The 24,023-nt window shown below is 40.4% G+C and overlaps 16 non-coding genes across 16 annotated transcripts; 4 read left to right on the forward strand and 12 right to left on the reverse strand.

Moving 5' to 3' along the window:
* Positions 1–4,472: 4,472 nt before the first annotated feature.
* On the forward strand, positions 4,473–4,591 carry LOC130661585 (5S ribosomal RNA). Its single transcript, XR_008988762.1, has one exon. It is a non-coding gene; the product is annotated as a 5S ribosomal RNA (ribosomal RNA).
* Positions 4,592–4,919: 328 nt separating this feature from the next.
* Positions 4,920–5,084, reverse strand: LOC130659851 (U1 spliceosomal RNA). The gene has a single exon (XR_008987055.1). It is a non-coding gene; the product is annotated as a U1 spliceosomal RNA (small nuclear RNA).
* A 185-nt stretch (positions 5,085–5,269) lies between these two features.
* On the reverse strand, positions 5,270–5,461 carry LOC130660900 (U2 spliceosomal RNA). Its single transcript, XR_008988096.1, has one exon. It is a non-coding gene; the product is annotated as a U2 spliceosomal RNA (small nuclear RNA).
* A 322-nt stretch (positions 5,462–5,783) lies between these two features.
* Trnar-acg (transfer RNA arginine (anticodon ACG)) lies at positions 5,784–5,856 on the reverse strand. The gene has a single exon. It is a non-coding gene; the product is annotated as a tRNA-Arg (tRNA).
* Positions 5,857–10,324: 4,468 nt separating this feature from the next.
* Positions 10,325–10,443, forward strand: LOC130661586 (5S ribosomal RNA). The gene has a single exon (XR_008988763.1). It is a non-coding gene; the product is annotated as a 5S ribosomal RNA (ribosomal RNA).
* Positions 10,444–10,771: 328 nt separating this feature from the next.
* LOC130659852 (U1 spliceosomal RNA) lies at positions 10,772–10,936 on the reverse strand. Its single transcript, XR_008987056.1, has one exon. It is a non-coding gene; the product is annotated as a U1 spliceosomal RNA (small nuclear RNA).
* A 185-nt stretch (positions 10,937–11,121) lies between these two features.
* On the reverse strand, positions 11,122–11,313 carry LOC130660902 (U2 spliceosomal RNA). Its single transcript, XR_008988099.1, has one exon. It is a non-coding gene; the product is annotated as a U2 spliceosomal RNA (small nuclear RNA).
* A 322-nt stretch (positions 11,314–11,635) lies between these two features.
* Positions 11,636–11,708, reverse strand: Trnar-acg (transfer RNA arginine (anticodon ACG)). Its single transcript has one exon. It is a non-coding gene; the product is annotated as a tRNA-Arg (tRNA).
* Positions 11,709–16,176: 4,468 nt separating this feature from the next.
* On the forward strand, positions 16,177–16,295 carry LOC130661587 (5S ribosomal RNA). The gene has a single exon (XR_008988764.1). It is a non-coding gene; the product is annotated as a 5S ribosomal RNA (ribosomal RNA).
* A 328-nt stretch (positions 16,296–16,623) lies between these two features.
* Positions 16,624–16,788, reverse strand: LOC130659853 (U1 spliceosomal RNA). Its single transcript, XR_008987057.1, has one exon. It is a non-coding gene; the product is annotated as a U1 spliceosomal RNA (small nuclear RNA).
* A 185-nt stretch (positions 16,789–16,973) lies between these two features.
* LOC130660903 (U2 spliceosomal RNA) lies at positions 16,974–17,165 on the reverse strand. Its single transcript, XR_008988100.1, has one exon. It is a non-coding gene; the product is annotated as a U2 spliceosomal RNA (small nuclear RNA).
* Positions 17,166–17,487: 322 nt separating this feature from the next.
* Trnar-acg (transfer RNA arginine (anticodon ACG)) lies at positions 17,488–17,560 on the reverse strand. Its single transcript has one exon. It is a non-coding gene; the product is annotated as a tRNA-Arg (tRNA).
* Positions 17,561–22,028: 4,468 nt separating this feature from the next.
* Positions 22,029–22,147, forward strand: LOC130661588 (5S ribosomal RNA). The gene has a single exon (XR_008988766.1). It is a non-coding gene; the product is annotated as a 5S ribosomal RNA (ribosomal RNA).
* A 328-nt stretch (positions 22,148–22,475) lies between these two features.
* Positions 22,476–22,640, reverse strand: LOC130659854 (U1 spliceosomal RNA). The gene has a single exon (XR_008987058.1). It is a non-coding gene; the product is annotated as a U1 spliceosomal RNA (small nuclear RNA).
* A 185-nt stretch (positions 22,641–22,825) lies between these two features.
* On the reverse strand, positions 22,826–23,017 carry LOC130660904 (U2 spliceosomal RNA). Its single transcript, XR_008988101.1, has one exon. It is a non-coding gene; the product is annotated as a U2 spliceosomal RNA (small nuclear RNA).
* Positions 23,018–23,339: 322 nt separating this feature from the next.
* On the reverse strand, positions 23,340–23,412 carry Trnar-acg (transfer RNA arginine (anticodon ACG)). Its single transcript has one exon. It is a non-coding gene; the product is annotated as a tRNA-Arg (tRNA).
* Positions 23,413–24,023: the final 611 nt, after the last annotated feature.

Raw genomic sequence — 24,023 nt, forward strand, 5'->3', positions numbered from 1 at the left:
GGCCATGCTTATGACTTCGCCCCATCGTCATTTTGGCTTGCGCATTCGTTTTACTTACGACAGAATTCTTCGTGTTTGTAGCCATGAAAGAAAGGGACTTCTGTGAGTGAATTTTTTTACTGTGGTCTAATAAAAAAGTCGAAACGCAGTGCCCAATATATGAATTGCTCCTAATAGCCGGAAACAGGCCGTGTCGATGATGTAGGCCGACATACGCAACGCAAACCAAAGAACGCTTTATGAAAATCCTAACACGAGCGCGGAAGAAGCCCAAATTAACAGACTAGATGTAATGCTGAAGACCTCAAACTCCAGCAGCTTCTCTTGCAGACTATTGCGTCGTACTACAAATAAAAATTAACATGCTTTCGCATAGTCGCGGCACCCAAAACGGACATTATACGATGTACAGAAACACACATTTCTGTTTTCGCGCCAAATCAATTCCCGGGAGTGGTACTTTTACGTCCGCATACTTCGCACCGTCTTAAATTATATCTCATTTACACGGTAATGTTTAGTATACTTCTACTGTGATAACAAGCATCGTTTATCGTTGGATTGTTGTAAGAAAACATTAAAAATGAGTGAAGCAGCTTCTCCAAAGAAAATCGCACCCAAGAAGAAACCTGCTGCAAAGAAGACAGCTGATCACCCTAAATATGTGGACATGATCAAGGCTGCTATCGCTACCCTAAAGGAACGCGGTGGTTCATCTCGCCAAGCTATTACAAAATATATTCATGCAAATTACAAAGTTGCTGAAAACTCAGATCATCATCTGAAAATGGCTCTTAAACGAGGAGTAACATCAGGCGATTTGATTCAAACTAAAGGCACTGGTGCTTCTGGATCATTCAAGCTAGGTCAGGTAAAAAAAGAAAAACCTAAGAAAAAGGCCGCAGCAAAAAAGCCAACGGCAAAGAAGCCTACTGCAAAGAAAAGTACACCAAAAAAGAAGCCAGCAAAGAAGAGCACGCCAAAGAAAGCAGCAAAGAAGCCTGCCACAAAGAAAGCCTCGGCTAAGAAACCAGCAGCTAAGAAACCCACAAAGAAGCCTGTTGCTAAAAAACCTGCAGCAAAGAAGGTCAAAAAGACTCCCAAAAAGGCAGCAAAGAAGACCGCAAAAAAATAATTTGTGTGTATCTGGCTATTACATTAACAAACGGCTATTTTTATAGCCACACATTTACAAAAAAACATTATCTTGGTACAAAGTTAAACTTGTTTAAGTCACTTAAACAGTTAAAAAAGAGTAAATTTAAGATTAGATTCCCTAAGTTTAAGTATTTTCGTTTTTAAATTTCTTATTTTCTTGCTTTTACTTTTCTTGCCCTTCATATTTTTAACATTGTCAAACTTTATGTAGCATAAAATTTTTATGTAGCATAAAATTTAAACAGAAAGCAGGACAAAGTTTGATATAAAAAGCTAGCCGTAATATTTTTTATGGATGTGTGGCTATAAAAATAGCCGTTTTTTGTTTGGTAAGATGCTTAGGCACGTTCCCCACGAATTCTTCTTGCCAACTGGATGTCTTTAGGCATGATTGTAACTCGTTTTGCGTGAATGGCACACAAGTTAGTATCCTCGAACAAGCCAACAAGGTACGCTTCAGAAGCCTCTTGCAGAGCCATAACGGCTGTGCTCTGGAATCGCAGATCTGTTTTGAAGTCCTGAGCAATTTCTCGCACAAGACGCTGGAAAGGCAACTTGCGGATCAAGAGCTCGGTTGACTTCTGGTATCTTCTGATTTCTCTGAGAGCAACTGTACCAGGTCTGTAACGATGTGGTTTTTTCACTCCTCCAGTAGCTGGTGCGCTTTTCCTCGCAGCTTTAGTGGCGAGTTGTTTTCGTGGAGCCTTTCCTCCAGTAGATTTACGTGCAGTTTGCTTTGTACGAGCCATATTTTAAGAAGTCGATGTAGTACGGATACACAAGACGGTCTAAAATGCACTATCGCGCCAAAGTTTTATTTCTCATATTGATTGACAGCTAAGGTTCAAAACAAACCATTTGATTGGTGCTAAGAAAGTAATTTCTGATTGGCTGCATAATGACATTACGCTCATTACTTTAACATTTTTATAAAATCTGTGTTTTTTGGCTACGGGAAAACGGCTGTATCTTCTGATACACAAAAGCTTTTGACTTTTTTTTTTTTTAGTAAGTAGCAGAAGGTTTGGCGAATTCCAACGATGCCAAATTTATTGCCTTACTGAAACATTAAGACCACGAATTTTTAAAAAAACTACAGTTTTACTTAAAAAAATGTACAAAATGTTCGGAACATTTTGTAATGACGCAACTCTATTGGTTAATTAGGGTGTTTCCACGAGCAGTAGGTAATTTTATGGCCTCTTTTTAAAGCTGTCTGAATTCTGTTAACTCAAACGTTGTTTTTGTACTCGTTCTGTACGCAACTATATCAATATGTCTGGACGCGGAAAAGGAGGTAAAGGATTGGGAAAAGGAGGTGCTAAACGTCACCGAAAAATTCTTCGTGATAACATTCAGGGAATCACAAAACCTGCTATTCGGCGTCTTGCTCGACGAGGTGGTGTCAAACGTATCTCTGGCCTTATCTATGAGGAAACCAGAGGTGTACTGAAGGTTTTCTTAGAGAATGTTATTCGTGATGCTGTAACCTACACAGAGCACGCTAAACGCAAGACCGTTACCGCTATGGATGTTGTTTATGCCTTAAAACGTCAAGGAAGAACTCTTTACGGATTCGGAGGTTAAGCGTTGTCATTGCTCAACAAAAACGGCTATTTTTATAGCCACAAATCTTTTAAAACATTACTTTGTGCACGCTTCCAAATTACACAATGTGTAAAGTCTTGTCACAGTTACATTTATTGCTATACGATACTATGTCATATATGACACAAAAAAAATTTAGAAATACTTTGTAGGGTTAATTTGCCTGGGAGTGTTTCCGTGAAAAGCTGGGTTAAGTTAAATGTAAGCAATAACATGGATCAATGTACTTGTCTTTTCTGCAAGTACAGCTAATAATACGTATGAAAAGTGAAGCTAATCCACACACACATGGGGAAGTATTTTAAATGTAGGCTAGTGTTCTTAAGCACATTATTTAGAAGTTTTATTAACTTCGGTTAACTTGTAGTGACGCCAAGTAAATGTTTTTTTAAAGATGTGTGGTCTTAAAAAAGACCGTTTGTGTTTGGTAGACGTTGGTTTACTTGCTGCTTGTGTATTTTGTGACGGCTTTTGTTCCTTCACTGACTGCGTGTTTTGCAAGTTCTCCAGGCAAGAGAAGACGTACTGCGGTTTGAATTTCACGAGAAGAGATGGTCGACTTTTTGTTTTGAAGAGCCAAACGCGAAGCTTCGGAAGCAATGCGCTCAAAGATGTCGTTGACAAATGAGTTCATGATGCTCATAGCTTTGCTTGAAACTCCGACATCTGGGTGAACTTGTTTCAAAACATTGTAGATGTAAATAGCATAACTTTCCTTTCTCTTTCTCTTGCGTTTCTTTTCACCAGTTCCACCAATCTTTCCTCCTTTTTTGCCGGCTCTTTTTTCACCTTTCTTGGCTACTTTAGGTGCCTGTTTTCCTCCTTTAGCTGCTGCGTCAGACATGGTTAAAAATTTTTGCTACTTAACTTGTAAATAAGCATTAAACTGCAAGTCAAAACTTTTTGTTTATAAGTAAAAAAATCGGATCGAATTCGATCCGAAAACGCCGATACGCAATTTAATTGGTTAAAAAAAAAATCTTTTGTTTAATACTTAATTATGATTGGTTAAAAAAACATGATTTCGATCCTATTTTTATGATGAAAAAACGAGTAAAGTTTATTTCGTTAACACTTACGTTAAATATTCGTACGTTTTTGTATTAACTTACAAATCAAATCGCAGTTATGTCTGGACGTGGAAAAGGTGGAAAAGCTAAGGCTAAAGCCAAGACAAGATCCTCAAGAGCTGGACTTCAATTTCCAGTCGGTAGAGTGCATAGATTCCTTCGTAGAGGGCACTATGCTAACCGAATTGGATCTGGAGCACCAGTTTACTTAGCAGCCGTCTTGGAATATTTATCTGCTGAGATATTGGAGTTGGCTGGTAACGCAGCAAGAGACAACAAAAAAGCTAGGATTATTCCAAGACATTTACAATTGGCTGTTCGTAATGATGAAGAATTAAACAAACTTTTGAGCGGTGTAACCATTGCAGCTGGTGGTGTTTTGCCAAACATTCAAGCTGTCTTACTCCCAAAGAAGAACGACAAAGGACAGAAGAAGTAAACCGCTACACTCAGAAAACAACGGCTATTTTTATAGCCACACATCTTTAAAAAAACATTGTTTTTTTCACAAAACTATAACCTTAAAGTCTAATAGATAATCCATGCATACGCCTTGTCCTAAGTAACTCAAAGAAATTAAATAAAAAAATTTGATCACAACGTCAAAATAAATTGCACGTATTTGCACCTACTAATGTCTACGGCCATACCACGATGAACACACCCGTTCTCGTCTGATCACGGAAGTTAAGCATCGTCGGGCCGGGATAGTACTTGGATGGGGGACCGCCTGGGAACTCCCGGTGTCGTAGGCTTTTCATTTTCATTTGCTGTGATATATTTCTTGTTATAACAATTAAGGAACGTGGCGGTTGTTGAAAGTGTTTCCTATGACATTTTCCTACGACATTTTCAGGTGATAGTACGAGAAAAAAGAGCTTTCAAATGCATACAAACTCGATCTATTGCCGATCATCCAATAACCCTGACGGAATGGCAAATAAAATAAAATTCCGCCGCCTTCCGAGGACTTATATCGCAATCACGTTTCGTAACAGCCAAGCGAGGTTTTACCTTAGCGTTTAAGTCACCACCGACATTTGGCCGCGCAACTTTTCTAAGCTCATTCATTTTGACTTAAGGAGGGGGCGAGCGCGGACGCAGGCCCCCACTACCAGAAATTGTACGGTCGAGTTACTGACGTTTGCAGTAATCGCAGAGGTCAGCCCAAGCGTAGTGCAATGCAAGAGCCTCACTCTGGAAGAAAACCCTCATTGATCAGTCTTTACTTCCCCGTCAGGTAAGTATGAGTTGGAACTGCACCGTAGCATGAGGGTACCCTTCAAAGTTTGTTAATGCTTGTGGCTTGAGTGTGTTATAAACTGCCGTGTCGCGGGGCATAGGCTGTATTCTCCCCCAGTGTACGCGTTTTGTTCCCGCCGTAGACTATGCAGAGTGCCGTCGGAAAGAGGACTGCTATTATTCTTTTATTGCTTATGTGGGCCGCCATCGGTAATAGTGCAACACCAAGGCAACCCGTGGTCACGGCGTGAATGAATCCACCTCCATGACCCAAGGCCAAAAATCAGATTAATATACTGACCATTCAGAGAATGGCCTACCAGATATTAAACTGATAAGAACAGATACTACACTTGATCTTAGCCATTAGGCCGAGAAGCGATAAAGAACAAGCGTTGCCATGATAGGCATCGTCCACACACCGTAACTGCTTGTGGAGCATGTCACGTTACTGTAAAGCTTACAACTGTCACCGCGTACGGATGGACGGCGACATAGTAAAAATCACGGCTGTTGATTTAGCCGTAGGATGGAGAGCGACTGTAGCGAGTGGATGGTAACTTACATGAATGCTAACAAAGGCGACGATACTAAGTGCGTGATATTACTTTCCAATATGTCTGCGTACATTCCGTTTATCAACGCATTACGCCAGAACGTGCGCGCGCGTTACACAGTAGACCATGCAGCCGAAATGCGACAGTGCGACCCTGCCAGGAGTCGAACCTGGAATCCCCTGATTCGTAGTCAGATGCCTTATCCATTGGGCCACAGGGCCATGCTTATGACTTCGCCCCATCGTCATTTTGGCTTGCGCATTCGTTTTACTTACGACAGAATTCTTCGTGTTTGTAGCCATGAAAGAAAGGGACTTCTGTGAGTGAATTTTTTTACTGTGGTCTAATAAAAAAGTCGAAACGCAGTGCCCAATATATGAATTGCTCCTAATAGCCGGAAACAGGCCGTGTCGATGATGTAGGCCGACATACGCAACGCAAACCAAAGAACGCTTTATGAAAATCCTAACACGAGCGCGGAAGAAGCCCAAATTAACAGACTAGATGTAATGCTGAAGACCTCAAACTCCAGCAGCTTCTCTTGCAGACTATTGCGTCGTACTACAAATAAAAATTAACATGCTTTCGCATAGTCGCGGCACCCAAAACGGACATTATACGATGTACAGAAACACACATTTCTGTTTTCGCGCCAAATCAATTCCCGGGAGTGGTACTTTTACGTCCGCATACTTCGCACCGTCTTAAATTATATCTCATTTACACGGTAATGTTTAGTATACTTCTACTGTGATAACAAGCATCGTTTATCGTTGGATTGTTGTAAGAAAACATTAAAAATGAGTGAAGCAGCTTCTCCAAAGAAAATCGCACCCAAGAAGAAACCTGCTGCAAAGAAGACAGCTGATCACCCTAAATATGTGGACATGATCAAGGCTGCTATCGCTACCCTAAAGGAACGCGGTGGTTCATCTCGCCAAGCTATTACAAAATATATTCATGCAAATTACAAAGTTGCTGAAAACTCAGATCATCATCTGAAAATGGCTCTTAAACGAGGAGTAACATCAGGCGATTTGATTCAAACTAAAGGCACTGGTGCTTCTGGATCATTCAAGCTAGGTCAGGTAAAAAAAGAAAAACCTAAGAAAAAGGCCGCAGCAAAAAAGCCAACGGCAAAGAAGCCTACTGCAAAGAAAAGTACACCAAAAAAGAAGCCAGCAAAGAAGAGCACGCCAAAGAAAGCAGCAAAGAAGCCTGCCACAAAGAAAGCCTCGGCTAAGAAACCAGCAGCTAAGAAACCCACAAAGAAGCCTGTTGCTAAAAAACCTGCAGCAAAGAAGGTCAAAAAGACTCCCAAAAAGGCAGCAAAGAAGACCGCAAAAAAATAATTTGTGTGTATCTGGCTATTACATTAACAAACGGCTATTTTTATAGCCACACATTTACAAAAAAACATTATCTTGGTACAAAGTTAAACTTGTTTAAGTCACTTAAACAGTTAAAAAAGAGTAAATTTAAGATTAGATTCCCTAAGTTTAAGTATTTTCGTTTTTAAATTTCTTATTTTCTTGCTTTTACTTTTCTTGCCCTTCATATTTTTAACATTGTCAAACTTTATGTAGCATAAAATTTTTATGTAGCATAAAATTTAAACAGAAAGCAGGACAAAGTTTGATATAAAAAGCTAGCCGTAATATTTTTTATGGATGTGTGGCTATAAAAATAGCCGTTTTTTGTTTGGTAAGATGCTTAGGCACGTTCCCCACGAATTCTTCTTGCCAACTGGATGTCTTTAGGCATGATTGTAACTCGTTTTGCGTGAATGGCACACAAGTTAGTATCCTCGAACAAGCCAACAAGGTACGCTTCAGAAGCCTCTTGCAGAGCCATAACGGCTGTGCTCTGGAATCGCAGATCTGTTTTGAAGTCCTGAGCAATTTCTCGCACAAGACGCTGGAAAGGCAACTTGCGGATCAAGAGCTCGGTTGACTTCTGGTATCTTCTGATTTCTCTGAGAGCAACTGTACCAGGTCTGTAACGATGTGGTTTTTTCACTCCTCCAGTAGCTGGTGCGCTTTTCCTCGCAGCTTTAGTGGCGAGTTGTTTTCGTGGAGCCTTTCCTCCAGTAGATTTACGTGCAGTTTGCTTTGTACGAGCCATATTTTAAGAAGTCGATGTAGTACGGATACACAAGACGGTCTAAAATGCACTATCGCGCCAAAGTTTTATTTCTCATATTGATTGACAGCTAAGGTTCAAAACAAACCATTTGATTGGTGCTAAGAAAGTAATTTCTGATTGGCTGCATAATGACATTACGCTCATTACTTTAACATTTTTATAAAATCTGTGTTTTTTGGCTACGGGAAAACGGCTGTATCTTCTGATACACAAAAGCTTTTGACTTTTTTTTTTTTTAGTAAGTAGCAGAAGGTTTGGCGAATTCCAACGATGCCAAATTTATTGCCTTACTGAAACATTAAGACCACGAATTTTTAAAAAAACTACAGTTTTACTTAAAAAAATGTACAAAATGTTCGGAACATTTTGTAATGACGCAACTCTATTGGTTAATTAGGGTGTTTCCACGAGCAGTAGGTAATTTTATGGCCTCTTTTTAAAGCTGTCTGAATTCTGTTAACTCAAACGTTGTTTTTGTACTCGTTCTGTACGCAACTATATCAATATGTCTGGACGCGGAAAAGGAGGTAAAGGATTGGGAAAAGGAGGTGCTAAACGTCACCGAAAAATTCTTCGTGATAACATTCAGGGAATCACAAAACCTGCTATTCGGCGTCTTGCTCGACGAGGTGGTGTCAAACGTATCTCTGGCCTTATCTATGAGGAAACCAGAGGTGTACTGAAGGTTTTCTTAGAGAATGTTATTCGTGATGCTGTAACCTACACAGAGCACGCTAAACGCAAGACCGTTACCGCTATGGATGTTGTTTATGCCTTAAAACGTCAAGGAAGAACTCTTTACGGATTCGGAGGTTAAGCGTTGTCATTGCTCAACAAAAACGGCTATTTTTATAGCCACAAATCTTTTAAAACATTACTTTGTGCACGCTTCCAAATTACACAATGTGTAAAGTCTTGTCACAGTTACATTTATTGCTATACGATACTATGTCATATATGACACAAAAAAAATTTAGAAATACTTTGTAGGGTTAATTTGCCTGGGAGTGTTTCCGTGAAAAGCTGGGTTAAGTTAAATGTAAGCAATAACATGGATCAATGTACTTGTCTTTTCTGCAAGTACAGCTAATAATACGTATGAAAAGTGAAGCTAATCCACACACACATGGGGAAGTATTTTAAATGTAGGCTAGTGTTCTTAAGCACATTATTTAGAAGTTTTATTAACTTCGGTTAACTTGTAGTGACGCCAAGTAAATGTTTTTTTAAAGATGTGTGGTCTTAAAAAAGACCGTTTGTGTTTGGTAGACGTTGGTTTACTTGCTGCTTGTGTATTTTGTGACGGCTTTTGTTCCTTCACTGACTGCGTGTTTTGCAAGTTCTCCAGGCAAGAGAAGACGTACTGCGGTTTGAATTTCACGAGAAGAGATGGTCGACTTTTTGTTTTGAAGAGCCAAACGCGAAGCTTCGGAAGCAATGCGCTCAAAGATGTCGTTGACAAATGAGTTCATGATGCTCATAGCTTTGCTTGAAACTCCGACATCTGGGTGAACTTGTTTCAAAACATTGTAGATGTAAATAGCATAACTTTCCTTTCTCTTTCTCTTGCGTTTCTTTTCACCAGTTCCACCAATCTTTCCTCCTTTTTTGCCGGCTCTTTTTTCACCTTTCTTGGCTACTTTAGGTGCCTGTTTTCCTCCTTTAGCTGCTGCGTCAGACATGGTTAAAAATTTTTGCTACTTAACTTGTAAATAAGCATTAAACTGCAAGTCAAAACTTTTTGTTTATAAGTAAAAAAATCGGATCGAATTCGATCCGAAAACGCCGATACGCAATTTAATTGGTTAAAAAAAAAATCTTTTGTTTAATACTTAATTATGATTGGTTAAAAAAACATGATTTCGATCCTATTTTTATGATGAAAAAACGAGTAAAGTTTATTTCGTTAACACTTACGTTAAATATTCGTACGTTTTTGTATTAACTTACAAATCAAATCGCAGTTATGTCTGGACGTGGAAAAGGTGGAAAAGCTAAGGCTAAAGCCAAGACAAGATCCTCAAGAGCTGGACTTCAATTTCCAGTCGGTAGAGTGCATAGATTCCTTCGTAGAGGGCACTATGCTAACCGAATTGGATCTGGAGCACCAGTTTACTTAGCAGCCGTCTTGGAATATTTATCTGCTGAGATATTGGAGTTGGCTGGTAACGCAGCAAGAGACAACAAAAAAGCTAGGATTATTCCAAGACATTTACAATTGGCTGTTCGTAATGATGAAGAATTAAACAAACTTTTGAGCGGTGTAACCATTGCAGCTGGTGGTGTTTTGCCAAACATTCAAGCTGTCTTACTCCCAAAGAAGAACGACAAAGGACAGAAGAAGTAAACCGCTACACTCAGAAAACAACGGCTATTTTTATAGCCACACATCTTTAAAAAAACATTGTTTTTTTCACAAAACTATAACCTTAAAGTCTAATAGATAATCCATGCATACGCCTTGTCCTAAGTAACTCAAAGAAATTAAATAAAAAAATTTGATCACAACGTCAAAATAAATTGCACGTATTTGCACCTACTAATGTCTACGGCCATACCACGATGAACACACCCGTTCTCGTCTGATCACGGAAGTTAAGCATCGTCGGGCCGGGATAGTACTTGGATGGGGGACCGCCTGGGAACTCCCGGTGTCGTAGGCTTTTCATTTTCATTTGCTGTGATATATTTCTTGTTATAACAATTAAGGAACGTGGCGGTTGTTGAAAGTGTTTCCTATGACATTTTCCTACGACATTTTCAGGTGATAGTACGAGAAAAAAGAGCTTTCAAATGCATACAAACTCGATCTATTGCCGATCATCCAATAACCCTGACGGAATGGCAAATAAAATAAAATTCCGCCGCCTTCCGAGGACTTATATCGCAATCACGTTTCGTAACAGCCAAGCGAGGTTTTACCTTAGCGTTTAAGTCACCACCGACATTTGGCCGCGCAACTTTTCTAAGCTCATTCATTTTGACTTAAGGAGGGGGCGAGCGCGGACGCAGGCCCCCACTACCAGAAATTGTACGGTCGAGTTACTGACGTTTGCAGTAATCGCAGAGGTCAGCCCAAGCGTAGTGCAATGCAAGAGCCTCACTCTGGAAGAAAACCCTCATTGATCAGTCTTTACTTCCCCGTCAGGTAAGTATGAGTTGGAACTGCACCGTAGCATGAGGGTACCCTTCAAAGTTTGTTAATGCTTGTGGCTTGAGTGTGTTATAAACTGCCGTGTCGCGGGGCATAGGCTGTATTCTCCCCCAGTGTACGCGTTTTGTTCCCGCCGTAGACTATGCAGAGTGCCGTCGGAAAGAGGACTGCTATTATTCTTTTATTGCTTATGTGGGCCGCCATCGGTAATAGTGCAACACCAAGGCAACCCGTGGTCACGGCGTGAATGAATCCACCTCCATGACCCAAGGCCAAAAATCAGATTAATATACTGACCATTCAGAGAATGGCCTACCAGATATTAAACTGATAAGAACAGATACTACACTTGATCTTAGCCATTAGGCCGAGAAGCGATAAAGAACAAGCGTTGCCATGATAGGCATCGTCCACACACCGTAACTGCTTGTGGAGCATGTCACGTTACTGTAAAGCTTACAACTGTCACCGCGTACGGATGGACGGCGACATAGTAAAAATCACGGCTGTTGATTTAGCCGTAGGATGGAGAGCGACTGTAGCGAGTGGATGGTAACTTACATGAATGCTAACAAAGGCGACGATACTAAGTGCGTGATATTACTTTCCAATATGTCTGCGTACATTCCGTTTATCAACGCATTACGCCAGAACGTGCGCGCGCGTTACACAGTAGACCATGCAGCCGAAATGCGACAGTGCGACCCTGCCAGGAGTCGAACCTGGAATCCCCTGATTCGTAGTCAGATGCCTTATCCATTGGGCCACAGGGCCATGCTTATGACTTCGCCCCATCGTCATTTTGGCTTGCGCATTCGTTTTACTTACGACAGAATTCTTCGTGTTTGTAGCCATGAAAGAAAGGGACTTCTGTGAGTGAATTTTTTTACTGTGGTCTAATAAAAAAGTCGAAACGCAGTGCCCAATATATGAATTGCTCCTAATAGCCGGAAACAGGCCGTGTCGATGATGTAGGCCGACATACGCAACGCAAACCAAAGAACGCTTTATGAAAATCCTAACACGAGCGCGGAAGAAGCCCAAATTAACAGACTAGATGTAATGCTGAAGACCTCAAACTCCAGCAGCTTCTCTTGCAGACTATTGCGTCGTACTACAAATAAAAATTAACATGCTTTCGCATAGTCGCGGCACCCAAAACGGACATTATACGATGTACAGAAACACACATTTCTGTTTTCGCGCCAAATCAATTCCCGGGAGTGGTACTTTTACGTCCGCATACTTCGCACCGTCTTAAATTATATCTCATTTACACGGTAATGTTTAGTATACTTCTACTGTGATAACAAGCATCGTTTATCGTTGGATTGTTGTAAGAAAACATTAAAAATGAGTGAAGCAGCTTCTCCAAAGAAAATCGCACCCAAGAAGAAACCTGCTGCAAAGAAGACAGCTGATCACCCTAAATATGTGGACATGATCAAGGCTGCTATCGCTACCCTAAAGGAACGCGGTGGTTCATCTCGCCAAGCTATTACAAAATATATTCATGCAAATTACAAAGTTGCTGAAAACTCAGATCATCATCTGAAAATGGCTCTTAAACGAGGAGTAACATCAGGCGATTTGATTCAAACTAAAGGCACTGGTGCTTCTGGATCATTCAAGCTAGGTCAGGTAAAAAAAGAAAAACCTAAGAAAAAGGCCGCAGCAAAAAAGCCAACGGCAAAGAAGCCTACTGCAAAGAAAAGTACACCAAAAAAGAAGCCAGCAAAGAAGAGCACGCCAAAGAAAGCAGCAAAGAAGCCTGCCACAAAGAAAGCCTCGGCTAAGAAACCAGCAGCTAAGAAACCCACAAAGAAGCCTGTTGCTAAAAAACCTGCAGCAAAGAAGGTCAAAAAGACTCCCAAAAAGGCAGCAAAGAAGACCGCAAAAAAATAATTTGTGTGTATCTGGCTATTACATTAACAAACGGCTATTTTTATAGCCACACATTTACAAAAAAACATTATCTTGGTACAAAGTTAAACTTGTTTAAGTCACTTAAACAGTTAAAAAAGAGTAAATTTAAGATTAGATTCCCTAAGTTTAAGTATTTTCGTTTTTAAATTTCTTATTTTCTTGCTTTTACTTTTCTTGCCCTTCATATTTTTAACATTGTCAAACTTTATGTAGCATAAAATTTTTATGTAGCATAAAATTTAAACAGAAAGCAGGACAAAGTTTGATATAAAAAGCTAGCCGTAATATTTTTTATGGATGTGTGGCTATAAAAATAGCCGTTTTTTGTTTGGTAAGATGCTTAGGCACGTTCCCCACGAATTCTTCTTGCCAACTGGATGTCTTTAGGCATGATTGTAACTCGTTTTGCGTGAATGGCACACAAGTTAGTATCCTCGAACAAGCCAACAAGGTACGCTTCAGAAGCCTCTTGCAGAGCCATAACGGCTGTGCTCTGGAATCGCAGATCTGTTTTGAAGTCCTGAGCAATTTCTCGCACAAGACGCTGGAAAGGCAACTTGCGGATCAAGAGCTCGGTTGACTTCTGGTATCTTCTGATTTCTCTGAGAGCAACTGTACCAGGTCTGTAACGATGTGGTTTTTTCACTCCTCCAGTAGCTGGTGCGCTTTTCCTCGCAGCTTTAGTGGCGAGTTGTTTTCGTGGAGCCTTTCCTCCAGTAGATTTACGTGCAGTTTGCTTTGTACGAGCCATATTTTAAGAAGTCGATGTAGTACGGATACACAAGACGGTCTAAAATGCACTATCGCGCCAAAGTTTTATTTCTCATATTGATTGACAGCTAAGGTTCAAAACAAACCATTTGATTGGTGCTAAGAAAGTAATTTCTGATTGGCTGCATAATGACATTACGCTCATTACTTTAACATTTTTATAAAATCTGTGTTTTTTGGCTACGGGAAAACGGCTGTATCTTCTGATACACAAAAGCTTTTGACTTTTTTTTTTTTTAGTAAGTAGCAGAAGGTTTGGCGAATTCCAACGATGCCAAATTTATTGCCTTACTGAAACATTAAGACCACGAATTTTTAAAAAAACTACAGTTTTACTTAAAAAAATGTACAAAATGTTCGGAACATTTTGTAATGACGCAACTCTATTGGTTAATTAGGGTGTTTCCACGAGCAGTAGGTAATTTTATGGCCTCTTTTTAAAGCTGTCTGAATTCTGTTAACTCAAACGTTGTTTTTGTACTCGTTCTGTACGCAACTATATCAATATGTCTGGACGCGGAAAAGGAGGTAAAGGATTGGGAAAAGGAGGTGCTAAACGTCACCGAAAAATTCTTCGTGATAACATTCAGGGAATCACAAAACCTGCTATTCGGCGTCTTGCTCGACGAGGTGGTGTCAAACGTATCTCTGGCCTTATCTATGAGGAAACCAGAGGTGTACTGAAGGTTTTCTTAGAGAATGTTATTCGTGATGCTGTAACCTACACAGAGCACGCTAAACGCAAGACCGTTACCGCTATGGATGTTGTTTATGCCTTAAAACGTCAAGGAAGAACTCTTTACGGATTCGGAGGTTAAGCGTTGTCATTGCTCAACAAAAACGGCTATTTTTATAGCCACAAATCTTTTAAAACATTACTTTGTGCACGCTTCCAAATTACACAATGTGTAAAGTCTTGTCACAGTTACATTTATTGCTATACGATACTATGTCATATATGACACAAAAAAAATTTAGAAATACTTTGTAGGGTTAATTTGCCTGGGAGTGTTTCCGTGAAAAGCTGGGTTAAGTTAAATGTAAGCAATAACATGGATCAATGTACTTGTCTTTTCTGCAAGTACAGCTAATAATACGTATGAAAAGTGAAGCTAATCCACACACACATGGGGAAGTATTTTAAATGTAGGCTAGTGTTCTTAAGCACATTATTTAGAAGTTTTATTAACTTCGGTTAACTTGTAGTGACGCCAAGTAAATGTTTTTTTAAAGATGTGTGGTCTTAAAAAAGACCGTTTGTGTTTGGTAGACGTTGGTTTACTTGCTGCTTGTGTATTTTGTGACGGCTTTTGTTCCTTCACTGACTGCGTGTTTTGCAAGTTCTCCAGGCAAGAGAAGACGTACTGCGGTTTGAATTTCACGAGAAGAGATGGTCGACTTTTTGTTTTGAAGAGCCAAACGCGAAGCTTCGGAAGCAATGCGCTCAAAGATGTCGTTGACAAATGAGTTCATGATGCTCATAGCTTTGCTTGAAACTCCGACATCTGGGTGAACTTGTTTCAAAACATTGTAGATGTAAATAGCATAACTTTCCTTTCTCTTTCTCTTGCGTTTCTTTTCACCAGTTCCACCAATCTTTCCTCCTTTTTTGCCGGCTCTTTTTTCACCTTTCTTGGCTACTTTAGGTGCCTGTTTTCCTCCTTTAGCTGCTGCGTCAGACATGGTTAAAAATTTTTGCTACTTAACTTGTAAATAAGCATTAAACTGCAAGTCAAAACTTTTTGTTTATAAGTAAAAAAATCGGATCGAATTCGATCCGAAAACGCCGATACGCAATTTAATTGGTTAAAAAAAAAATCTTTTGTTTAATACTTAACTATGATTGGTTAAAAAAACATGATTTCGATCCTATTTTTATGATGAAAAAACGAGTAAAGTTTATTTCGTTAACACTTACGTTAAATATTCGTACGTTTTTGTATTAACTTACAAATCAAATCGCAGTTATGTCTGGACGTGGAAAAGGTGGAAAAGCTAAGGCTAAAGCCAAGACAAGATCCTCAAGAGCTGGACTTCAATTTCCAGTCGGTAGAGTGCATAGATTCCTTCGTAGAGGGCACTATGCTAACCGAATTGGATCTGGAGCACCAGTTTACTTAGCAGCCGTCTTGGAATATTTATCTGCTGAGATATTGGAGTTGGCTGGTAACGCAGCAAGAGACAACAAAAAAGCTAGGATTATTCCAAGACATTTACAATTGGCTGTTCGTAATGATGAAGAATTAAACAAACTTTTGAGCGGTGTAACCATTGCAGCTGGTGGTGTTTTGCCAAACATTCAAGCTGTCTTACTCCCAAAGAAGAACGACAAAGGACAGAAGAAGTAAACCGCTACACTCAGAAAACAACGGCTATTTTTATAGCCACACATCTTTAAAAAAACATTGTTTTTTTCACAAAACTATAACCTTAAAGTCTAATAGATAATCCATGCATACGCCTTGTCCTAAGTAACTCAAAGAAATTAAATAAAAAAATTTGATCACAACGTCAAAATAAATTGCACGTATTTGCACCTACTAATGTCTACGGCCATACCACGATGAACACACCCGTTCTCGTCTGATCACGGAAGTTAAGCATCGTCGGGCCGGGATAGTACTTGGATGGGGGACCGCCTGGGAACTCCCGGTGTCGTAGGCTTTTCATTTTCATTTGCTGTGATATATTTCTTGTTATAACAATTAAGGAACGTGGCGGTTGTTGAAAGTGTTTCCTATGACATTTTCCTACGACATTTTCAGGTGATAGTACGAGAAAAAAGAGCTTTCAAATGCATACAAACTCGATCTATTGCCGATCATCCAATAACCCTGACGGAATGGCAAATAAAATAAAATTCCGCCGCCTTCCGAGGACTTATATCGCAATCACGTTTCGTAACAGCCAAGCGAGGTTTTACCTTAGCGTTTAAGTCACCACCGACATTTGGCCGCGCAACTTTTCTAAGCTCATTCATTTTGACTTAAGGAGGGGGCGAGCGCGGACGCAGGCCCCCACTACCAGAAATTGTACGGTCGAGTTACTGACGTTTGCAGTAATCGCAGAGGTCAGCCCAAGCGTAGTGCAATGCAAGAGCCTCACTCTGGAAGAAAACCCTCATTGATCAGTCTTTACTTCCCCGTCAGGTAAGTATGAGTTGGAACTGCACCGTAGCATGAGGGTACCCTTCAAAGTTTGTTAATGCTTGTGGCTTGAGTGTGTTATAAACTGCCGTGTCGCGGGGCATAGGCTGTATTCTCCCCCAGTGTACGCGTTTTGTTCCCGCCGTAGACTATGCAGAGTGCCGTCGGAAAGAGGACTGCTATTATTCTTTTATTGCTTATGTGGGCCGCCATCGGTAATAGTGCAACACCAAGGCAACCCGTGGTCACGGCGTGAATGAATCCACCTCCATGACCCAAGGCCAAAAATCAGATTAATATACTGACCATTCAGAGAATGGCCTACCAGATATTAAACTGATAAGAACAGATACTACACTTGATCTTAGCCATTAGGCCGAGAAGCGATAAAGAACAAGCGTTGCCATGATAGGCATCGTCCACACACCGTAACTGCTTGTGGAGCATGTCACGTTACTGTAAAGCTTACAACTGTCACCGCGTACGGATGGACGGCGACATAGTAAAAATCACGGCTGTTGATTTAGCCGTAGGATGGAGAGCGACTGTAGCGAGTGGATGGTAACTTACATGAATGCTAACAAAGGCGACGATACTAAGTGCGTGATATTACTTTCCAATATGTCTGCGTACATTCCGTTTATCAACGCATTACGCCAGAACGTGCGCGCGCGTTACACAGTAGACCATGCAGCCGAAATGCGACAGTGCGACCCTGCCAGGAGTCGAACCTGGAATCCCCTGATTCGTAGTCAGATGCCTTATCCATTGGGCCACAGGGCCATGCTTATGACTTCGCCCCATCGTCATTTTGGCTTGCGCATTCGTTTTACTTACGACAGAATTCTTCGTGTTTGTAGCCATGAAAGAAAGGGACTTCTGTGAGTGAATTTTTTTACTGTGGTCTAATAAAAAAGTCGAAACGCAGTGCCCAATATATGAATTGCTCCTAATAGCCGGAAACAGGCCGTGTCGATGATGTAGGCCGACATACGCAACGCAAACCAAAGAACGCTTTATGAAAATCCTAACACGAGCGCGGAAGAAGCCCAAATTAACAGACTAGATGTAATGCTGAAGACCTCAAACTCCAGCAGCTTCTCTTGCAGACTATTGCGTCGTACTACAAATAAAAATTAACATGCTTTCGCATAGTCGCGGCACCCAAAACGGACATTATACGATGTACAGAAACACACATTTCTGTTTTCGCGCCAAATCAATTCCCGGGAGTGGTACTTTTACGTCCGCATACTTCGCACCGTCTTAAATTATATCTCATTTACACGGTAATGTTTAGTATACTTCTACTGTGATAACAAGCATCGTTTATCGTTGGATTGTTGTAAGAAAACATTAAAAATGAGTGAAGCAGCTTCTCCAAAGAAAATCGCACCCAAGAAGAAACCTGCTGCAAAGAAGACAGCTGATCACCCTAAATATGTGGACATGATCAAGGCTGCTATCGCTACCCTAAAGGAACGCGGTGGTTCATCTCGCCAAGCTATTACAAAATATATTCATGCAAATTACAAAGTTGCTGAAAACTCAGATCATCATCTGAAAATGGCTCTTAAACGAGGAGTAACATCAGGCGATTTGATTCAAACTAAAGGCACTGGTGCTTCTGGATCATTCAAGCTAGGTCAGGTAAAAAAAGAAAAACCTAAGAAAAAGGCCGCAGCAAAAAAGCCAACGGCAAAGAAGCCTACTGCAAAGAAAAGTACACCAAAAAAGAAGCCAGCAAAGAAGAGCACGCCAAAGAAAGCAGCAAAGAAGCCTGCCACAAAGAAAGCCTCGGCTAAGAAACCAGCAGCTAAGAAACCCACAAAGAAGCCTGTTGCTAAAAAACCTGCAGCAAAGAAGGTCAAAAAGACTCCCAAAAAGGCAGCAAAGAAGACCGCAAAAAAATAATTTGTGTGTATCTGGCTATTACATTAACAAACGGCTATTTTTATAGCCACACATTTACAAAAAAACATTATCTTGGTACAAAGTTAAACTTGTTTAAGTCACTTAAACAGTTAAAAAAGAGTAAATTTAAGATTAGATTCCCTAAGTTTAAGTATTTTCGTTTTTAAATTTCTTATTTTCTTGCTTTTACTTTTCTTGCCCTTCATATTTTTAACATTGTCAAACTTTATGTAGCATAAAATTTTTATGTAGCATAAAATTTAAACAGAAAGCAGGACAAAGTTTGATATAAAAAGCTAGCCGTAATATTTTTTATGGATGTGTGGCTATAAAAATAGCCGTTTTTTGTTTGGTAAGATGCTTAGGCACGTTCCCCACGAATTCTTCTTGCCAACTGGATGTCTTTAGGCATGATTGTAACTCGTTTTGCGTGAATGGCACACAAGTTAGTATCCTCGAACAAGCCAACAAGGTACGCTTCAGAAGCCTCTTGCAGAGCCATAACGGCTGTGCTCTGGAATCGCAGATCTGTTTTGAAGTCCTGAGCAATTTCTCGCACAAGACGCTGGAAAGGCAACTTGCGGATCAAGAGCTCGGTTGACTTCTGGTATCTTCTGATTTCTCTGAGAGCAACTGTACCAGGTCTGTAACGATGTGGTTTTTTCACTCCTCCAGTAGCTGGTGCGCTTTTCCTCGCAGCTTTAGTGGCGAGTTGTTTTCGTGGAGCCTTTCCTCCAGTAGATTTACGTGCAGTTTGCTTTGTACGAGCCATATTTTAAGAAGTCGATGTAGTACGGATACACAAGACGGTCTAAAATGCACTATCGCGCCAAAGTTTTATTTCTCATATTGATTGACAGCTAAGGTTCAAAACAAACCATTTGATTGGTGCTAAGAAAGTAATTTCTGATTGGCTGCATAATGACATTACGCTCATTACTTTAACATTTTTATAAAATCTGTGTTTTTTGGCTACGGGAAAACGGCTGTATCTTCTGATACACAAAAGCTTTTGACTTTTTTTTTTTTTAGTAAGTAGCAGAAGGTTTGGCGAATTCCAACGATGCCAAATTTATTGCCTTACTGAAACATTAAGACCACGAATTTTTAAAAAAACTACAGTTTTACTTAAAAAAATGTACAAAATGTTCGGAACATTTTGTAATGACGCAACTCTATTGGTTAATTAGGGTGTTTCCACGAGCAGTAGGTAATTTTATGGCCTCTTTTTAAAGCTGTCTGAATTCTGTTAACTCAAACGTTGTTTTTGTACTCGTTCTGTACGCAACTATATCAATATGTCTGGACGCGGAAAAGGAGGTAAAGGATTGGGAAAAGGAGGTGCTAAACGTCACCGAAAAATTCTTCGTGATAACATTCAGGGAATCACAAAACCTGCTATTCGGCGTCTTGCTCGACGAGGTGGTGTCAAACGTATCTCTGGCCTTATCTATGAGGAAACCAGAGGTGTACTGAAGGTTTTCTTAGAGAATGTTATTCGTGATGCTGTAACCTACACAGAGCACGCTAAACGCAAGACCGTTACCGCTATGGATGTTGTTTATGCCTTAAAACGTCAAGGAAGAACTCTTTACGGATTCGGAGGTTAAGCGTTGTCATTGCTCAACAAAAACGGCTATTTTTATAGCCACAAATCTTTTAAAACATTACTTTGTGCACGCTTCCAAATTACACAATGTGTAAAGTCTTGTCACAGTTACATTTATTGCTATACGATACTATGTCATATATGACACAAAAAAAATTTAGAAATACTTTGTAGGGTTAATTTGCCTGGGAGTGTTTCCGTGAAAAGCTGGGTTAAGTTAAATGTAAGCAATAACATGGATCAATGTACTTGTCTTTTCTGCAAGTACAGCTAATAATACGTATGAAAAGTGAAGCTAATCCACACACACATGGGGAAGTATTTTAAATGTAGGCTAGTGTTCTTAAGCACATTATTTAGAAGTTTTATTAACTTCGGTTAACTTGTAGTGACGCCAAGTAAATGTTTTTTTAAAGATGTGTGGTCTTAAAAAAGACCGTTTGTGTTTGGTAGACGTTGGTTTACTTGCTGCTTGTGTATTTTGTGACGGCTTTTGTTCCTTCACTGACTGCGTGTTTTGCAAGTTCTCCAGGCAAGAGAAGACGTACTGCGGTTTGAATTTCACGAGAAGAGATGGTCGACTTTTTGTTTTGAAGAGCCAAACGCGAAGCTTCGGAAGCAATGCGCTCAAAGATGTCGTTGACAAATGAGTTCATGATGCTCATAGCTTTGCTTGAAACTCCGACATCTGGGTGAACTTGTTTCAAAACATTGTAGATGTAAATAGCATAACTTTCCTTTCTCTTTCTCTTGCGTTTCTTTTCACCAGTTCCACCAATCTTTCCTCCTTTTTTGCCGGCTCTTTTTTCACCTTTCTTGGCTACTTTAGGTGCCTGTTTTCCTCCTTTAGCTGCTGCGTCAGACATGGTTAAAAATTTTTGCTACTTAACTTGTAAATAAGCATTAAACTGCAAGTCAAAACTTTTTGTTTATAAGTAAAAAAATCGGATCGAATTCGATCCGAAAACGCCGATACGCAATTTAATTGGTTAAAAAAAAAATCTTTTGTTTAATACTTAACTATGATTGGTTAAAAAAACATGATTTCGATCCTATTTTTATGATGAAAAAACGAGTAAAGTTTATTTCGTTAACACTTACGTTAAATATTCGTACGTTTTTGTATTAACTTACAAATCAAATCGCAGTTATGTCTGGACGTGGAAAAGGTGGAAAAGCTAAGGCTAAAGCCAAGACAAGATCCTCAAGAGCTGGACTTCAATTTCCAGTCGGTAGAGTGCATAGATTCCTTCGTAGAGGGCACTATGCTAACCGAATTGGATCTGGAGCACCAGTTTACTTAGCAGCCGTCTTGGAATATTTATCTGCTGAGATATTGGAGTTGGCTGGTAACGCAGCAAGAGACAACAAAAAAGCTAGGATTATTCCAAGACATTTACAATTGGCTGTTCGTAATGATGAAGAATTAAACAAACTTTTGAGCGGTGTAACCATTGCAGCTGGTGGTGTTTTGCCAAACATTCAAGCTGTCTTACTCCCAAAGAAGAACGACAAAGGACAGAAGAAGTAAACCGCTACACTCAGAAAACAACGGCTATTTTTATAGCCACACATCTTTAAAAAAACATTGTTTTTTTCACAAAACTATAACCTTAAAGTCTAATAGATAATCCATGCATACGCCTTGTCCTAAGTAACTCAAAGAAATTAAATAAAAAAATTTGATCACAACGTCAAAATAAATTGCACGTATTTGCACCTACTAATGTCTACGGCCATACCACGATGAACACACCCGTTCTCGTCTGATCACGGAAGTTAAGCATCGTCGGGCCGGGATAGTACTTGGATGGGGGACCGCCTGGGAACTCCCGGTGTCGTAGGCTTTTCATTTTCATTTGCTGTGATATATTTCTTGTTATAACAATTAAGGAACGTGGCGGTTGTTGAAAGTGTTTCCTATGACATTTTCCTACGACATTTTCAGGTGATAGTACGAGAAAAAAGAGCTTTCAAATGCATACAAACTCGATCTATTGCCGATCATCCAATAACCCTGACGGAATGGCAAATAAAATAAAATTCCGCCGCCTTCCGAGGACTTATATCGCAATCACGTTTCGTAACAGCCAAGCGAGGTTTTACCTTAGCGTTTAAGTCACCACCGACATTTGGCCGCGCAACTTTTCTAAGCTCATTCATTTTGACTTAAGGAGGGGGCGAGCGCGGACGCAGGCCCCCACTACCAGAAATTGTACGGTCGAGTTACTGACGTTTGCAGTAATCGCAGAGGTCAGCCCAAGCGTAGTGCAATGCAAGAGCCTCACTCTGGAAGAAAACCCTCATTGATCAGTCTTTACTTCCCCGTCAGGTAAGTATGAGTTGGAACTGCACCGTAGCATGAGGGTACCCTTCAAAGTTTGTTAATGCTTGTGGCTTGAGTGTGTTATAAACTGCCGTGTCGCGGGGCATAGGCTGTATTCTCCCCCAGTGTACGCGTTTTGTTCCCGCCGTAGACTATGCAGAGTGCCGTCGGAAAGAGGACTGCTATTATTCTTTTATTGCTTATGTGGGCCGCCATCGGTAATAGTGCAACACCAAGGCAACCCGTGGTCACGGCGTGAATGAATCCACCTCCATGACCCAAGGCCAAAAATCAGATTAATATACTGACCATTCAGAGAATGGCCTACCAGATATTAAACTGATAAGAACAGATACTACACTTGATCTTAGCCATTAGGCCGAGAAGCGATAAAGAACAAGCGTTGCCATGATAGGCATCGTCCACACACCGTAACTGCTTGTGGAGCATGTCACGTTACTGTAAAGCTTACAACTGTCACCGCGTACGGATGGACGGCGACATAGTAAAAATCACGGCTGTTGATTTAGCCGTAGGATGGAGAGCGACTGTAGCGAGTGGATGGTAACTTACATGAATGCTAACAAAGGCGACGATACTAAGTGCGTGATATTACTTTCCAATATGTCTGCGTACATTCCGTTTATCAACGCATTACGCCAGAACGTGCGCGCGCGTTACACAGTAGACCATGCAGCCGAAATGCGACAGTGCGACCCTGCCAGGAGTCGAACCTGGAATCCCCTGATTCGTAGTCAGATGCCTTATCCATTGGGCCACAGGGCCATGCTTATGACTTCGCCCCATCGTCATTTTGGCTTGCGCATTCGTTTTACTTACGACAGAATTCTTCGTGTTTGTAGCCATGAAAGAAAGGGACTTCTGTGAGTGAATTTTTTTACTGTGGTCTAATAAAAAAGTCGAAACGCAGTGCCCAATATATGAATTGCTCCTAATAGCCGGAAACAGGCCGTGTCGATGATGTAGGCCGACATACGCAACGCAAACCAAAGAACGCTTTATGAAAATCCTAACACGAGCGCGGAAGAAGCCCAAATTAACAGACTAGATGTAATGCTGAAGACCTCAAACTCCAGCAGCTTCTCTTGCAGACTATTGCGTCGTACTACAAATAAAAATTAACATGCTTTCGCATAGTCGCGGCACCCAAAACGGACATTATACGATGTACAGAAACACACATTTCTGTTTTCGCGCCAAATCAATTCCCGGGAGTGGTACTTTTACGTCCGCATACTTCGCACCGTCTTAAATTATATCTCATTTACACGGTAATGTTTAGTATACTTCTACTGTGATAACAAGCATCGTTTATCGTTGGATTGTTGTAAGAAAACATTAAAAATGAGTGAAGCAGCTTCTCCAAAGAAAATCGC

This window comes from Hydractinia symbiolongicarpus, chromosome 9 (genome assembly GCF_029227915.1).
Source record: "Hydractinia symbiolongicarpus strain clone_291-10 chromosome 9, HSymV2.1, whole genome shotgun sequence".
NCBI lineage: Eukaryota > Metazoa > Cnidaria > Hydrozoa > Anthoathecata > Hydractiniidae > Hydractinia > Hydractinia symbiolongicarpus.